General features: G+C 37.3%; 2 long non-coding RNA genes across 3 annotated transcripts in view; one reads left to right on the top strand and one right to left on the bottom strand.

Annotated features, from left to right (window-relative positions):
* The window catches only part of LOC102554281 (uncharacterized), a 94,103-nt gene extending 74,826 nt beyond the window's left edge, over nt 1-19,277 (top strand). For both annotated transcript variants that reach the window (XR_010054745.1, XR_010054744.1), the window contains one exon: nt 1-19,277. This exon is cut by the window's left edge. This is a non-coding gene — a long non-coding RNA (uncharacterized LOC102554281).
* Nucleotides 15,111-19,277, bottom strand: part of LOC120094657 (uncharacterized) — a 46,607-nt gene continuing 42,440 nt past the window's right edge. Inside the window, exon 5 of the long non-coding RNA XR_005489079.2 lies at nt 15,111-15,248. This is a non-coding gene — a long non-coding RNA (uncharacterized LOC120094657). The remainder of the gene's footprint in view (nt 15,249-19,277) is intronic.

Raw genomic sequence — 19,277 nt, 5'->3', positions numbered from 1 at the left:
AAGACATAGAGTGTTGCTTAATGCATAGAAAGCACTGGGACTTAAATTTCTGAATGTTTTACAAAATAATTTATAAATATGCACTATATCAGGTGTTTTATGAGAAGAACCATTTCCAACTTAAGCTCTAACATCTTCCTTAAATTACAAAAGAAAATTAGATGTGCCTATAAAAACCTGAACAGTTTTATATATTTAGAAATATATTAGAATGAAGCAAGAAATCTATTTTTTTGAGTTGGGATATACTAAGGGCTGTGTTTATTGCAAACACCTTGGAAGTAATATGTATCAAAAATATGTACTCCAATTCCTCATAGGCCCTTGGCTATAAGTATGCAATACAAGTGATCATAAAATTTTGCATAATTTTGGTTGGCTAACATTGTATTATTGGGAAGTAAGTCACACAGGAAGAATCTCCCTCGTCTTTTCTTGTGCACATTCTCATGAGTTCTTTGAGGATTTCTTACAGCATGGTCATATTCACTCTCCTTTTCCCATGTCGTGCTAAGCTTCCCTACTTGTCATCTTTTTTATCTTCCCTTCCCCTTTTAGAAACTCATCTAAGCCACAGGTTATACTACTCATATACTTGGAAGCTGGAGCAAGGTAAACTTACCAGGACCTACACTCTGAGATAAAAGAGGCTCCCCCTTTTCAAACATGTTCCAGTTACTAATAAGTCCTTGGCTCTGGGTAGGATTTCATGCTTAACTTTCCTCTGCGTTAGTATCTTGGCTTGCTTTAACTTGGATGAGTCTTGTACCTATGTCACAATTGTAGCGCATTTGTGGTGCAGCTGTCCTGATCTATGCAGAAGATAGCTCCTTGCAGACATCAAATACCCATTGTTTTGCTTATACTTTCCCACCCCCTTGTCTGTAACTATCCTGAGTCTTGGAAGAAGTACTATTGGATATATTCCCTTTAAGTATTGACTCTTCTGCTGCTTTATTCGCTGGACCTTGTACAAGGGTGGCTTTCTGTGTTGCTCGTCATCTACTGCAAATGGAAGCTTCTAGGAGGAGGGTTTGGAGAAGCCTAAATCACCTCGCTGAATCTATAGAGGATGAAATATCTTAAAGATGACCGCGCAGTTCTCAAGCTCAGCCAGACAGAGGCTTAGTCATCGCTATTGCTCTTTGGTCAGCACCACAGACATCAGGGAGGACAAAAATGGAGAAAAAATTTCCCATTGTTTTGTACAAGGGGTTCTGAAGTAGTTATACATAGTTTTGGGACCAAACACAATGTACATTTAATTTCTTCTTTTTTCTTTCCTTTTTTTTTCCTTTATTAACTTGAGTGTTTCTTATTTACATTTCGAATGTTATTCCCTTTCCCGGTTTCCGGGCAAACATTCCCCTAACTCCTCCCCCCTTCTATATGGGTGTTAACCTCCCCATCCTCCCCCCATTGCCGCCCTCCCCCCACAGTCTAGTTCACTGGGGGTTCAGTCTTAGCAGGACCCAGGGCTTCCCCTTCCACTGGTGCCCTTACTAGGCTATTCATTGCTACCTATGAGGTCAGAGTCCAGGGTCAGTCCATGTATAGTCTTTAGGTAGTGGCTTAGTCCCTGGAAGCTCTGGCTGCTTGGCATTGTTGTACATATAGGGTCTCGAGCCCCTTCAAGCTCTTCCAGTTCTTTCTCTGATTCCTTCAACGGGGGTCCAATTCTCAGTTCAGTGGTTTGCTGCTGGCATTCGCCTCTGTATTTGCTGTATTCTGCCTGTGTCTCTCAGGAGAGATCTACATCCGGCTCCTGTCGGTCTGCACTTCTTTGCTTCATCCATCTTGTCTAATTGGGTGGCTGTATATGTATGGGCCACATGTGGGGCAGGCTCTGAATGGGTGTTCCTTCAGTCTCTGTTTTAATCTTTGCCTCCCTATTCCTTGCCAAGGGTATTCTTGTTCCCCTTTTAAAGAAGGAGTGAAGCATTCACATTTTGATCATCCGTCTTGAGTTTCATGTGTTCTGTGCATCTAGGGTAATTCAAGCATTTGGGCTAATATCCACTTATCAATGAGTGCATACCATGTGTGTTTTTCTGTGATTGGGTTACCTCATTCAGGATGATATTTTCCAGTTCCCTCCATTTGCCTATGAATTTCATAAAGCCATTGTTTTTGATAGCTGAGTAATATTTCATTGTGTAGATGTACCACATTTTCTGTATCCATTCCTCTGTTGAAGGGTATCTGGGTTCTTTCCAGCTTCTGGCTATTATAAATAAGGCTGCTATGAACATAGTGGAGCACGTGTCTTTTTTATATGTTGGGGCATCTTTTGGGTATATGCCCAAGAGAGGTATAGCTGGGTCCTCAGGTAGTTCAATGTCCAATTTTCTGAGGAACCTCCAGACTGATTTCCAGAATGGTTGTACCAGTCTGCAATCCCACCAACAATTGAGGAGTGTTCCTCTTTCTCTACATTCTGTTTCTCACTTTCTCCTGTATAGCATTTTGACTATACCTGGTTTGTCTGAGAAGTGGGATGAATGTGTTTGCCCACGAATGATGATTTTGTGCTGACCCAACTGGATCAAAGTATGCTACATGCCTTGGAATTTAATCCTAAGAACACTTTACTAATAGAGGTTCACTGGAATACACTCAGGATTCTACAAAACCTTCAATGTCCCATTCAAATTTAAGAAAAAAAAAAGGTGCGCCTTATATCTCACTTCGCTAAAATGCAAGGTGGAACATCATGTCTCTAAATGCTTAATAACAGAACCATGACAGCTTGGCACTTAGGAATCAAGTCCCAGAAGCATAGGTTTGATACCAGGTTTCAGTAGATTTGTAGTAAGCATAATGAGTCTTTAGCTGCTGTGAAAATTCCTTCTCTGGGAGAGACTTAAACAATGCCTACTTCCCCCCTCCTGAGGTTCCAAGCACAAACCAGGGTAGGGACCCACTGATTTCTATCTGGGTAACACTTGGGTTTATTGTACTTCCTCACCTATTGATGGGTGAAGGCTTATCGGCAAAATAAGAGCTGGCTTAACATAGTCACCTTGGGAGAGCTGCACAGTACGGGGATGATGGCTTCCCCATGATTGTGTAGCCGTTTTCCTTCCCCGCCTCACTCATCAGTCCCACCTATATGCTCTGGCTTCTATCACAAGATCACAAGATATTGGGATAGGATTACTTATACGTGGTTGGGAGGGATGACTAGATACTTAGATGAGTGACCCTTGACCCTTTGAGTGTCCTCCTCCTTTGAGCGAAGGTAAAGAGTCAAGAGGTCCAGCTGTTGGGATGTTGGAATATTCTTTGAGCAGTCTCAGCAAAATTCTCAAGATGGTAGAAGTTTGGTTTTGGAGGGCAGTTCTCTGGAACACAGGCATTTGGGACACTAGTGATCGAAAATAGCCATATGAAGTTATGGTAACTACAGAAGTGGGGGGGGGATGTAGATCTGTGGAATTAGAGCGAGGATGGATTTCAGGTGATGAGGGACAAATATGACTTAAAGTTACTAATAGATGAGAAAGCGAACTTTATCACTTCTGGCCTCAACTCCAGCTACAGAGTATGACTACATGGCGTATCCTATTCACGTGCCATGTAAAATTAATTGCATGGCACATATCCCACAAAAATCATAAAAATAGTGTCATTCTTTGTTTTTAATTGGTTATTTCATTTATTTACCTTTCAAATGTTATCCCTCTTCCAGCTTTCTCCTCTGCAAAACCCCCTATCCCATCCCCCCTGCCAAAACCCCCTTATCCCATCCCCCTTCCCCCCTGCTTCTATGAGGTTGTTCCCCCATCCACCCATCCACTCCACCTCACTGTCCTGGATTCCCCTACACTGGGGCATCAAGACTTCACAACACCAAGGGCCTCTCCTCCCATTGATGCCTGATAAGACCATCCTCTGCTACATACGCAGCTGGAGCCATGGGTCCCTCCATGTGTATTATTTGGTTGGTGGTTTAGTCCCTGGAAGATCTGGGGGGAGAGATCTGTTTGGTTGAAATTGTTGTTCTCCCTAAGGGGTTGCAAACCCCTTCAGTTCCCATAGTTCTTTTCCTAACTCCTCAATTGGAGTCTCTGTGTGCAGTTCAATGGTTGACTATGAGCATCCGCATCTGTATTGGTCAGGCTCTGGCAGAGCCTCTCAGGAGAAAACTTATCCGGCTCCTGTCAGTGTTTCTTGACATCAGTGATAGTGTCTGGGACTGGTGTCTGCAGATGGGATGGATCCCTAGATGGGGCAGTCTCTGGATGGCCTTTCCTTCAGTCTCTGCTTCACTTTTTGTCCCTGCATTTCCTTTAGGCAGGAGCAATTCCAGAAACCAGTAAATACAATTCTGGTACCTTGCTGTTCAGCTTAGAACTGAAGTTCTTATTTCTCCAGAGTCTGGGAATTTTGGTATTTTACAGCTCTGAAAAAGTGCCCTCAACTTGACAGAACTACTATACTCGGCATCATTGACCATTTTTGGAGATTATATGATTATAGGTAAATGTAGACAAAGGAAGGGTGTGCTGCCAAGAATAGCAGCCATAGACTCATATTTGAATACTTAGGGAGTGGCATTGAGAGGTTTGGGTCTTACTCTAGTAGGTTTGGTCTTTTTGGAGGAAGTATATCCCTGAGCATGGGCTTTGTGGTTGGGCTTTGTGGTTCAAAATGTCCAAGCTATGTCCAATGGTAATCTCTCTTCCTGCTTTATGTATACTTCCAACCCTGACAATAATAACTTAAACCTCTGAAACGTCATACCGATTAAATAGTATTTTGTTATAAATTGCTATGGTCAGAAATAGAGTAGATATTGTGGGAGGATGGGGGAAGATGGAGACTTTTTAAACATCAAGTTTTGAAATATCAATGAAAGCACTATACAGTTATCAAGAGCCTTGTACAATGAACTTACGGCATACCAATCTCTATGTCCTACTTAGAATTCTGATGATTTCAACCTGTAATTAATTCACTATGAATAAGTGACAAATGCTACTATTCATCTCCAAGAACTGTACATATCCAATTCCTCAAAGGATGCATTGTACAGGGCTTTATAATTTGCAATGGAGAAAGATGAAAAATAGGCAATATAAATTAAGACAGCACAGATTACCTACCACACTTACAGTGATTTAAATAAGTGGCATATCATTATGATTTACAAATATAATCAATAAGGCTACCATATATAATATATAAAATATTTCAACACTTTTATTCCAACTAAGTAGGCATTTCACTTATATACATATGTAAACATACATATACACACATACTTCTAGTCATGCAAAGATATTAAGAAGAATGATGGGAAACTTTGGATTAAGTATTCTAGATCAAATTTTGTGCATTCTCTATTATTTGAATCAATCTGAAAAGCTTGCTATAAAGTCCTTATAAGTAAAAACACTAAATTTAAAATATCTTTCTCACATTAGCCAATACTTATAAAATATCTCTGCTTGATTAAAGAAATTATTATCTTTTGATGCCTTAAAAGTGAGTTAATGGAAGATGGGGGTTTTAATATTTTATAAAATATGAAAATAACTGTATTTTATGCAATAATTTTATTATAGATCTACTTTCAAAACTCCCTTGGCTAATGTTGAAAGCTAGTTCTGTTCTGTAGCAAGCATTAGTAGCCGAAATGTCTAACCCTAAAGTGAGCCGCCAACTCTTCATATTCCTTCATTATCCACACGGATGTTGCTTTGCCCTTTTGGCATGACTCATTGGAAATCTGAGGGTCACACATTTCAGTTTTCAGGGCATCTCTGCATGGCATCTCTAGGACTGGGCAAAAGCACCACAATCACCATCCAGCAGATAACTTCCTGCCTTAGCTTGGCATCAGTAAGAAACAGCTGGTGAGCATGTGCCCACCATCTTCTCTGGTGTTCATCTTTGCAAGGCAACAGTGGCATTGATGCACTACAGGGAAGCACATTTTCTCTGCCAATTGTCTCTGGAATAGCCTTAGTACAGAACTCGGGGCTTCCTACACATGTTCCTACATTAGGCGCTTCTCAATACAAGGGACCTACAATAGTAAAGGGTTATTTTTGCTTCTCATTGTCATAGTTCTAAAGAGTAATTTTTCTCAATTCTGCACCATTATACTTGATGTTTATGAAGTGATTCTCTGGTTTAATTCCTATTTCAGTCAAAACACCATATGTATTTTGTATATATTACCAATAAATCTATAAACTGACTGTCTTGATCCATCTACTTTGTTTTTTCCCTGTTCAATGTGAAATTACACAATATGGTAATTTAGATAATTGTTATGAATTTGTAGTCTTAAAATTATAAAAGCACTATATAATTAGCTCTATTTAAATCACTTCTAATCACATGTGCAATGTGAAATACTTATTGAAGAAAACTCTGCTTTTCTCAACTACACTCAATGTTTGTGAGTAAGGAATGAAATTGTTCTGTAAATATTTTGTAGAATGACATTACTCTACATGTCGGGGGCGGGTTCTTCCGTTTTGCCTTGAGATTTAACATCAAGTAAATGCCAAGCCAAGGTCACTAGTCACAATATAAATCTGCTACACTGGGAACAGTAGGCCACATCTTGACAAACATGATATTGAAGCCTGGAAACCTGACAAAATCGAGTTGCCAAAAGATCATATGATCCCAAAGCTTGGTTGTAAGTAAATAAAATAAAATTAGTTTTTTAGTGTCTTGTTTGGCATGCCAGACATGCATATGACTATAATCATACAAAGCTGTTCATGTTGCCTCAGAAAACAAACATGACTCCAGTTTTCACTGATCTATTATAGTTCTTAACTTTTTTGCGGCAAAGAAAATAAAATCAAATCAAGTAAAATGCAAACGATATATATATATATATATACATATATATAAAATATGATGTGTTAAAATGGAAAATATTTATGAGCTGGTTTAACTTAAGCCTAGGTGTTAATTTACAGATATTAATACTGAGGTGGAAGCTTCCTTATCTACTCCTCTCAAGTATTTGCCTAGACTTTTAGACAAGTATCTGACAAGTCAATTAGCATGATATCTCATCTTCTGGAAATTTGTGATTATTTTCTTACCCTCAAATTATATCTTACTTCATCCTATTGCCTTAGTAAGTCATTCGCATATGACTGGTAATCTATTTTTAATAATGAGTAAAATATAAAGTTTATCTTCTGCTTGTCTCTTATTTTAAGAAATACTGGCTATTACAAGTAGACAATACACTAATATCATTAGGGATAATGGCGGATTCAACACCAGGCAATGTGTTAATTTTAGTTGGAATAGACAAATTCTCTATTTTTTTTACGGCACATGCTATTTACTCTTTTTCCATTTTTATTCACCCTATAAAGCTGTCATAAATAGACAGAACAAAAATAGGAAGCTTTTACAGGTTTCTTTGTATGCATGCTTGTTTTCCTTATTTTATTCATAAATCAATACATTTTAAAGTCTGATTTAATATTTTGTTGTATTTATCTGTATCCTCTTAAACTCTGAGAAACAAAACAACTTAATTTTTCCACAGCAAGTTTTCAAGTTGTAGATTTTAAGTTCAAAGCACATTTATGAAAAAGGATTGTGGCTGCTGTTACACACTGTGATAAAAATTCTTCTGTTTACTTTACCTATTCAATTTATACTGACTTCCCATACCAGAGGTGAGTATGAATTAATGTCAGATGCATATTTTAACATTCTACCACCTTTCAACTTTGTTTATATATTTAAATACTATATTATATTGTTAAATTCCTGAAGCTCAGACTACCTAAAACAAATAAGATCTGGATAGAACCAAAGTTTTGGCAATTTATTTTATAGGTAATTCTAAAAGATAGCCAAATGTATTCGTATTCTGCAATGTACACTAAGGAAAGTTGAATTCAATAGACTTGAAATGGCTTGAGCATTGTCTTTAGCTTAGAGGTATGATGTTCTTTGAGACCTTTGGAAAATACTCTTTCTCATTAGTGAGTCAACCTTCATTGCATTTGATCTCATAAGCTACCAGTGTAAAGCTCAGAGAGTTCATTTCAATTCCCACTATGTATTTTTTTTGGCATACTCATATTTGGCATACTCAGTACACAGGACATGGTAAAGGCAATGGAATCTCAGATTTTCTTTTCCAACTTCAGGGGTTCAATGCACATCTGTACTCCTGTTTTGTGTAGTCATAACATTTTACTATAAATTAATATTATAATATTTCACTGTAATTAAAGTTTAAATTCATATTTATAAATTTTAAGATAATTGGAATCTGTGAATAAATTCCTGAAAAGTATAAAACAATGTTTAAACCTATGATGCGAGTTGCATTTGCTGCATTAGTATTTGTTTCATTTATGGGTTGAATCACATAAATGTGTATTAAAGAAAGAGTATTTGAATAGTTCAACTAATGTAGTGAAAATATTCGAGCAAAGCAATAGATTAAACTCTTTACATCACTATAGTATTTTGTTTGCTCATTCGATAGAATGAATGTGAGACTAGATTCAATGCAACCTAAAGAAATAAACACCACAGACATGTCATCAAAAGCAATTTTTAAACTCTTTCACATAAAAATATTTGAGACTATATTTGTGCCATTTTCAAGTAGTACTAAAAATGATAATCTCTGATTTTAATCTATCTGATAAAATAAACTTCAATGGCAAATAAGAGTTTCTGAAAAATAATGTGCTAATGCAAATATCTAAAAATCTAAAACAAACAAACAAACCAAAGACTAAGTAACCCATTATTCAAAGTGGATCATAGATCGAAATCTAAAAAGGTCAAAATTGGGTATTACCAGGAAGGAAGCCAAAATAATTCAAGTAAATACTTAAGGCGCAAGAAAAATCACTCAATTTAAAGTTGGACAATACATGGAACTTATATTTGTACAAATGGGACATACAAGTGACAGTCTTCAGAGGGATGACCAAGTTCAAATCTTTTGGGGAGTTTTAAATCAGACTACATAAGACAGCATGTGCAGAACAACTGAATTTCAAATGTCCAAGTCGTCAATGGTGTTAAGCATCAAGGTAAGTGAAACAACCTTTTGTAAGTTGTGAGTATGTGATGATACATTTATAGAAAGAAAAAAACCTGTTTCTTATAAAGGTCAATATAGATATGACAAAAGTCCAAAAATCTATTTTGTGTATGTGGTCCATGAGTTCTAAACATATGTCCATAGGAAAGTGTGAAATTAGGTCTTTATAGTGTCATTTCAAACATGGTAATAATCTAGTATCAGCAAAATATTGAGTGACTGACAGCGGGTTTATTATTATCATTATTTTATTCTTCTTTTATACATTACATCATAGCAATAAGGCGCATTCACTCCTACCACCCCTTCCCCAATCTCTGTCTCACTCACATCTACCCCTCTATTTCTCTTGAAAAGAGAGCAGGACACCCAGGGATATCAAAGATGTTATAAAAAGCTACAATGTGCCTGGGCACATACTCTCATCTCTAGGCTGAGAAAGGCATCTCAGTAGATTGAGGAGGATCCCAAGAGCAGGCAAAAGAGTAAGGGATACCTGTTCTCATCCTTACTAATAGGAACCCAACAAAAACACCAAGCTATTCAACCATAACATATATGCAGAGGATGGAGCTGAGACTTATACAAGTCTTTGCAAACCCCATGAGCCCTGTGTAGTTGACTCTTCAGCCTGTGTTTTCCTGGTGTTCTTGACCCATCTGACTCCTACATTCTTTTCTCCTCACCTTCTGTGGGTTTTTTCCCTAGCTTCACCTAGTGTTTGACAGTGGATCTCTAGGGGGCTATCCAGTCTCTGGTTCCTGGTCATCCAGAAAGTATCAGGCATGGGATCCCTCCCGTGGTTTGAGAATCAAGTTGAACCACCCATAGTTGGGTAATCCCCCCACCCCAATTTTCTGCCATCATTACCCAAGCATATCTTTTACAGACAGAACACTACTGTTGGTCTTTGTGACAAGGTTTTGCGGCAAAGTTATGTCCCATCTAAAGAGCTACAAATAAAGAGGTGACTATCATATTTCTTAATTTGGGGATTTTTTTATATCATTTGGCTTATTATTTAAGAACCTGATGGATCTAGGGCATACATTTGAAATATGTATGAATATGAAGAAAATACATAAAAAAACACTTGAAATAATTCGTAGTTATTTCAATGTGCTTACAGACAACAGAGATCATGAAGATTTCTTCATATTATCCACTCGAATTATACATTTTATATACATTACTATCAGCCTAAAATATATTAACATACAACATGATAATGTATGTATTATTATATTCACAACTATATATGTGCCCAAACATCCATGCATTGTGATGATGAACAATATTGTTTTTACAGCTAAAATTTTTACCTAAGTAAAGTTCTATTAGAAAATGACTTTAAGATACAGTCTCCATAGAGACACCGCCGTGGCAAGCGGGAGCAGGATGGGCACTGTGTGACTCTGTGCATCGCAGAAGAAAATCAACTAAACATGGGCAAAGGAGATCCTAAGAAGCCGAGAGGCAAAATGCTCTCATATGCATTCTTTGTGCAAACCTGCCGGGAGGAGCACAAGAAGCAGCACTCGGATGCTTCTGTCAACTTCTCGGAGTTCTCCAAGAAGTGCTCAGAGAGGTGGAAGACCATGTCTGCTAAAGAAAATAGGGAAATTTGGGGGTTGGGGATTTAGCTCAGTGGTAGAGCGCTTGTCTAGCAAGCGCAAGGCCCTGGGTTCGGTCCCCAGCTCCGTTAAAAAAAAAGTCAAAAAGAAAATAGGAATATTTGAAGATATGACAAAGGCTGGCAAGGCTAGTTATGAAAGAGAAATGAAAACCTACCTCCCCCCGCAAAAGGAGAGACCAAAAAGAAGTTCAAGGAGCCCATTGCACCCTAGAGGCTTCCTTTGGCCTTCTTGTTCTGTTCTGAGTACTGCCCAAAAATAAAAGACGAGCATCCTGGTTTATCCATTGGTGATGTCACAAAGAAACTAGGAGAGACGTGGAGTAACACTGCTGTGAATGACAAGCAGCCCTATGAGAAGGAGGCCGCCAAGTTGAAGGAGAAGTGTGAGAAGGATATTGCTGCCTACAGAGCTAAAGGAAAACCTGATGCAGCGAGAAAGGGGGTGGTCAAGGCTGAGAAGAGCAAGGAAAAGAAGGAAGAAAAAGACGATGAGGAGGATGAAGAGGATGAGGAAGAGGAGGACGAGGGTGAAGAAGAAGATGATGACGAATAAGTTGGTTCTAACTCAGTTTTTTTTCTTGTCTATAAAGCATTTAACGCCCCTGTACACAACTCGCTCCTTTTAAAGAAAACAATTGAAATGTAAGGCTGTGTAAAATTTGTTTTTAAACTGTACAGTGTCTTTTTTTTTTTTTTTGTATAGTTAACACACTACCGAATGTGTCTTTAGATAGTTTTGTCCTGGTGGTATTTTCAATAGCCACTAACTTTGCCCTGTACACTCTGGGGGTTGTAAATTGGCATGGAAATTAAAGTACATTCTTGTTGGTGCACAGCACAAATTAGTTATATATGGGGACAGTAGTTTGGGTTTTTTGTTTCTGTTTTTTTTTCTTTTGGTTTTCTTTTGGGTTTATATTTTCCATATTCAGTTGTCTCGGGGCTGGGGATTTAGCTCAGTGGTAGAGCGCTTGCCTAGGAAGTGCAAGGCCCTGGGTTCGGTCCCCAGCTCCGGAAGAAAAAAAAAAAAGAAGAAGAACTTCAGTTGTCTCTGATGCAGCTTATACGAAGATAATTGTTGTTCTGTTTATTGAATACTACTCTGTAGTTGCAAAATAATTGCGGCTGTTTTTGTTGACATTTTGAATATTTCTAAGTAAATAAAAATTTTTTATTAAAAAAAAGAAAGTGACCTTAAACAAATACAAACTGTTACTCAGAGATACGGTAATAAATGTTACTGACTTACTTCCATGATTAATGTCGGCATAGACTGAAACAACTAACATGGTAAAGATAAGTGGCAATGATTTTCACATTAAAATTGTCTCAAGACTCCCCAGTATAGAGAAAAGCAATGCATTTAGAAGTTATTTCATCACTAAGTTGTTTAAAAGTGGCAGGTCATAATTGAAAATTACAGCTGGTCTTAAAAATTCTAGAAGACATCCTGAATTCCATATATCCCTAGTTAGTGGTGTTTCATAGCAAGAGAGACTCCTCTCTGTAATTTTGCATTATGATATACGAAATACAAATAAAAACAGTATATCATCTGTGTATAATTGCAATAAATGTCTAATTAAATACTTCTGTAAAACCTTTATGTGGCATGTGCATGTGTGTTTTAAAAGCTGAACATAGTGAAGTTTTGCTAATTTTTTTCATCTTTATTAACTTGGATATTTCTTATTTACATTTCAATTGTTATTCCCTTTCCTGGTTTCCCGGCCAACATCCCCCTAACCCCTCCCCCTCCCCTTCTCTACGGGTGTTCCCCTCCCCATCCCCCCCATTACCACCCTCCCCCCAACAATCACATTCACTGAGGGTTCAGTCTTGGCAGAACCAATGGCTTCCCCTTTCACTGGTGCTCTTACTAGGCTATTCATTGCTACCTATGAGGTTGGAGAGAATTTTTTACTTGAAATTCATTGTAACAATCAAAACAATGGCATTGGACACGTGGAAAACAGGTGCTAATAAAGAATGAAGAGAAATAATTACTTTGACTATGGACATTTAGGTTTTGGCACAGTTCATAAAGTTTCTTTAACAATAAATGCAAAACTTTTATTTCCGGTATATATGCATATATCATAATTAAAGCAATTTTATATTCATACAATATATATATATATATTATATATGAGACATATAACACAAAGCAATTGCATATTTATACAATATATATTATATGTGAGACATACATAACACAGTTAAAGCAATTGTATACACACACATATATATAATTAAAACAATTGCTTTTTTAAGAGAGGATCTTTCTCTTTTAACTTTGAGTTTTCCTTTTAAGAAAAGAAACAAAGATAGTAAAAGAGCTACTTAGAGGCATGGAACAACAGATGCCTCTTATATGTGGCTTTATTGTCTTTTTACAGAATGCATTATTAATTTTTATTAATCATCATTTTAAAAAAGAGAATCTAGACATTTTAGGGCAGAATATTAACATTTTACATTTTCTCTTGCTGCATTTTCTCATAAATGGTACAATTTTTTCTTTAGAAAATCCTTTTATTCCAATTTGCCCTCATAAGTCACATCAAGTCTGGAGCCAACAAAGATGGATGGTTTTCAATTCTTTTCTAATGAACCATTTCTGAAAATGTCTGGGTCATTTTTGTTTTTGTTTATATGATAGATTTTTTCACTTTGCTTAAAGTTAACAATTTTAGGACCTTTCCTAAACACATTCCATCTTTTAAAGCAAACATTAAAGAAGATTCAACCACAATATTTTTATAAGATACCAGTAGCACTTAAATTTGTTTTACTGAAATTTACTTTTAATTTTAAATCAGCGAATACCATTAACTTGTATTTACGCTATGATACATTCTAAAAGGAGGTAGTTTTATTTATTTTTGTACATGTCTAACTAATAAAATAATACTTTAATATGTTCCTATACATTTTCATTTAGAATTTAAGATATTTAATGTATGCTTGTACTATGAATAAAAATTGGGATAATATGGTGTAAGAAATATTTGTTTCTCCACTCTAAATGTATCTCAGAATTTTGTTGTGTCCTTCCAAAATGATCTTAAAGTTTTACTATAAAATATCTCAGAGTATGACCAAAATAGAAAAATATAACACATACTGAAACAGAGTTAAAACCAGTAAATCCTAAGGGATGACTGTAGTTATAACCACCAATGTTGTGTAACTAGAATACAAGACAGTCCAGAAGGAAAAGTAGCGATGAAGAGATTGAATCATTGCCTTCCAGATTTAATCAATAAGCACTCTATTCATGTATAATAATACTACATTACTTTCTGTCAATAAATATAATAATTAATTTAATTTAGATATTAGAATGTTTAAGGAAATGCACATTAAACATCTTGACTTAGTCATGAATCATTGATTACATATATACATTATCACACTATGATTTGTATAATCAAATAATTAAAATAACACCTAATAAAATATTTTAAGACAAAAGCTTTTTATTTAAAATGCCAATTTTTTTAAAATCTCTTTTATTCCCCTGTTCATCGTCTCACCCAGACACAACCAGTAGACTCCATGCTGCTCAAAGTGCAGCTCAAGAAATGATCCAGTGGGTACAGGATGACAGAACTATTTTCAGTTTTCTGTATGTAGTCAAAAATACCCCATCCTAGAGAGAACCTAGATTCACTCCAGCAAGCAGGCGAGGGGCCTCATAAAAGAAAGCTACAGTAGATATCACAGGAGAGTTCCCTTGGCAAATTAGGAGGGATAAAACAAGCAAAAACAAAACAACAAAACCTCAATACCTTCCAAAGCAAAACAAAACAGAACAAAAGCAGATCAAAATTGTATAACCATTATAGAAGGTTGGAAAAGGAAGGTGTTCCACCAACCGAACTGATTAGTTAATAAACATTGAATTTCAGGCTAGAGTGTGCCATCTCCACCCGCCCCTCCTGCCTCTTTGTGAAACTATTTTATTACTCACATGGTACAATAATGTAGTTTTGGGAATTAAATTTATGTTCAACTCATTTACTCCGTACCAAACTTTCTCCATATAGTAAGTATTTTCATAGTACTTGTTTTACATATAGCTGGTAAAGGCTTCATAATTTTTCCATCTTTTAAAAGGCACGCAGAATTAAACAACAGTAACATACAAACTAACACAAACACATTCTTTTCATTGTTTGATTCCTTTATATTTTTTATTGGGTATTTATTTACTTACATTTCAAATGGTATCCCTTTTCCCGATTTCCCCTCTGGAAATCCCCATCCTATCGCCCCTCCTCCTCCTTCTATGAGGGTGCTTCCCCACCCATCCACCCACTCCTGCATCCCAGCCCTGGCATTTTCCTACACTGGGCATCAAGCCTTCCCAGACCCGAGGGACTCTCCTCCCTTTGATGTCCAACAAGGCCATCCTCTGCTCCATATGCTGTTGGCGTCATGTCTCCCTCCGTGGGTACTCTTTGACTGCTGGTTTAGTCCCTGGAACTCAGGAGGGGTAGGGACGTGGGAGGGCAGGGTTCTGGTTGTTTGATTTTTTTGTTCTTCCTATGGGTTGAAATAAAATTGTATCAGCTACAATCTTTGTGCAGACTAACCATGGTAATACACACACATTTACAGCTTGGCTGGTTATTGTAATGGTGGCACATTGTGTGAAGCCTCGGCATTGAAACATTTAAGTAGAAACCCAAAGTGGAAGACCAACACTTGGGAGTTTTACTAAAGGAGAAAGCTAAAGGGCAGGTGGCTCAGCAATTGTCCCTGTGGCGTCTTTTAGGGCATCTATCATGTGAAGTCAGAGGATGGGAAAGGAGAGAAGAGCAGGGAAGTAAACCCAGGCTGATTCTTAGAAGCAGCAGGTAAGAGACACGTTCAAGTATTTCTCTCAACACAACCTGAGTTCATACAGAAGACACTCAGAGGAGTTGGAAGCAGTGACAGGGGCTAAAATACAGTGCTCGTCTTATCCAATCCCCTGTGTTTAATCTGTTTATCTTTGTGACCATAGTCCCCATGGTAACTAAAGTTCCAAGTCAGGATTCTGACACACACCACCCCACCTCCATCTCTACCCCTGGATTCTGAGGAGGCTAATAATAGATACTTTGAGATCATCTGTGGGGACAGTAGGTGCCCTGTGGCACTTAGACTCTCTTTTTCCTGTGGGAGTCAGCTTCACCTGCAGTCTGGAATGAATTATGATGACTGTTCCTCCATCCAGACGGTTCCTGCTGGAAGCTAAAAACAGAACCTCTCCCTTTCTGGGGAGTCTGAGAAAAAGGCTGCTTCAGCCTAGGATTTGTTCTAGGCTGGGCAGATGTATGTGGGTAGTTGCCTATGGCAAGAGGGCGTTCTGCATCCATGGACGTCTCTATTTCTTTAAAGAATAGCTGATTTGACATTCTCAGAGTTCGTCACCATCTAATGAGATCCTTTTCCTGAAGATCATTTGGACCTGGGTGACTTCGTCATTCTCAAAGGAACAAACTCAACTCTGCAGACCATTTCACAGAATCCTCAGAGACCAGATTGCTGCCGACCTGCCATGGTGGCGTGGTAGCTGATTCGTTTGGAGATTCTCCCACTAGGGCTCCATGAAACTATGTGTAGACCTTGCCCTAGAGCAGTGCTCCACCCCGGACCCAAATTGATGAATTCGAGCTCGTAGAAGTTCGTTCTGTTTTTTAAAAGAAAAAAATTACAAAAGCGCTAATTAAAGTGGATTTATTTTGGTGGGACATAATGCCTGATCTTTGGGGAAATCTGAGTCCAATGAGAAATGCATGCAGGTGTCTGTAAGCCAAGACTGAAAGGGGCACGATGAGCCTGTAGCGAGGGGAAGCCAAAGGCTGTGCCTGAATCAGTGCAGTGTTGTCACTGAGGGGGCAGGAACACAGCAACAGTCCTCAGAAAATATCATGGTGCCTGATTAAATGCCTTTCCTTCCTTCTTACTTTTAACCTAGCCTTAGTGAATTCAGAACGTACATTTAATCATTCAAAACATATATTTTATTTTAAATTAGCTTCCACTGATTCACTAATATAAAACACGTGCGAACAATATCATAGGAGACACAACATACAAGGCAAAATGGCACATCCCTTATTTTTCTTTTCAGCCGGGCGCACTGGAATTAAGATAATTATTTAATCATCTACATCGTCTTTATAAATGAGACAGCGTTTGGCAGCTCTCTTATTTTGGAGCTTGAAAGACACCATTTCGTGCCCTCGTGTGGTGCCAAGTTTCTCTTGAAAAGGATGCTGTTATTTTCATGAGTTTTGTTCTCATAAGAAATGGGTCACCTCTGTCTTACAGCATTCAGTGTTGTTTTCTATAGTTACACACTTAACTACTGTCTAGTAAAGGTAATTAATTTCTCCTCATGAATGCATAGGGTAGAAATGCCTTCTCTTACCGGAGTTCTACGGCATTCTTAACATATGAAAAATGTTGTAATATTTAACAAAATATACTTTATTGTTTTATCCTGATCTCCTTCCTCTCCACCTATTATCCCAGACTTTATTATCATGCACACAGCTTGATCTTCTTGGTTATTTTCATAGTTTTCTAAACTACTGATTGAACATGATGCTTCAAGGGCTTGTCTTCATTCTCTGAAACTCAGTTTTTTTCACATTTATAGTTAAAACCATCAAGGTTTTTTTTTCATCTTTATTAACTTGAGTATTTCTTATTTACATTTAGATTGTTATTCCCCTTCCCGGTTTCCAGGCCAACATCCCCCTAACTCCTCCCCCTTCCCTTCTCTATGGGTGTTCCCCTCCCCACACTCCTCAAGAGTTTTTAAAAATGGCCTTTTCAGTTCTATATTTTCATAATATCTATTAGTCATTTTAAATATTTCTATCTTAATGTCTCAATACTCTGTACAGTCTTCCTTCTTCCTTCAAGTACGTTATTGAGTCGTATTAGGTATTTCATCTACATCAACAACTTTAATGTTCTCTAGTAGGGATTTATAAATATCAGGTTCAGCCCATACTGCCATGTGTATTCATGTTTTTGTATTTATATAGTAGACATTTCCCGTCATAGAACATGATTGGGACTATATTGGGGATAATTTTTCATGAAAACAACTCTGGCCTGCTGACTGACTTTGTATTAATTTTATTCAAATGTTTGTACAATATTTTATGTGGTTGGTCATGGATGTCTCTGCATACTGTAGTGAAAACTGGGGGAGGGATTGTATCTTTCTTATTTGAGAGGTTCTTTCTCTAAAGGACATTCATTAGTAGTGTCACTCTGATAGCGCCAGCAATTTTGGTGCTGACAGCAGAGTATCAGACTCATATTCTCAGTGCTTACTCCTCTAGACTCTTCAGCACTCAGTTTTGTGAGTTTAGGGGTGAGATAGGGTTACCTTAATTGTTGTTATTATTCATTATTCGGCGGTCTTCCTGAGGATTTCTATTGCTGTGACAAAATACCATGACAAAAAGAAAAAAAAAACAGCTTGGGAAAGAAAGATTTATTTCTGCCTACAATTCTGAGATCACACTGCATTGCTGAATAAGTCAATGCAGAAACCATGGATAAGCGTTGTTTGTGGGCTTGCTTTCACATGGCTTGCTCACTTGATTTCGTATATTCCTAAGACCATGTGCTCAAGGTTGACACCACCTACAACAGGCTGGATCCTCCCACTGCAACACTGACTGAGAAAATACAGCACACACTCTTACTTGGTGGTTGCAAAACTTAGGAGACAATTTTTTTTTTTAGAGGAAAATTCCTTTCCCCAAGAAACTCAAATTTTGATCAAGATGACAATAAATTAGCCAACACAAGGATATGCTATCTGAATCAGATCAATTGGGCAAGAAATCTAATTAAAATGGGTATATTTAGAAAAATAATCACAATTATACTGTGTATGAGTCACAGTTCTCTAGAGGAAAAAAGGAGAAAATGAGTATGTGTCAATAGGATTTATTAGCTTGATTTACATGGCATTCTCTAGATTGCTTAGGAAGTTTCTTTCCTTTATCTCTTTTTGTCCGGATTGTCACGTGAAGGTGTCTTCATGCCATTGTTTGAAGGTGTCATTATTTGAAGGGTTTTCCTACTTCAAATAATTTGATCAAGAAAATTACTCATAAAAATTCCCCATAGCTTTCCATTCGATTGGCTGTACATTTAGTCATAACACAACCAAGATTTATTATTACATATGAATCAGCAAAACTATAACCAAGTATTAACAATCTGTGAAGACTCTACCTCAAACATTTAGGTCTTAAAGTTTTATCAAAGATACTGTATATAAAATCAGCATACAACATAAGTAGGGCTTCTCTCCACCAATAATGAACACTGACTGGAAGATATCAGGAAGGCAATCTCATTTAAAATATCTCATTCAGAAATATCCAAAAATAAACTAGAGAAAATACCTCTCCGGTATAATCCAAAGATAGACACACAGGAGATTAGAAACTGAAGAAGATGCTAGGTAATAGAAGGAAATACATTAGCAGAATATTGTTAAAATGGAAATATTATAAAGTGATTCACAGATTCAAGGAAGTCTCCATTAAG

This window comes from Rattus norvegicus, chromosome 9 (genome assembly GCF_036323735.1).
Source record: "Rattus norvegicus strain BN/NHsdMcwi chromosome 9, GRCr8, whole genome shotgun sequence".
Taxonomy (NCBI): Eukaryota; Metazoa; Chordata; class Mammalia; order Rodentia; family Muridae; genus Rattus; species Rattus norvegicus.
Note: the sequence above shows the minus strand (reverse complement) of the source record. Positions and strands in the feature narration are given on the sequence as shown.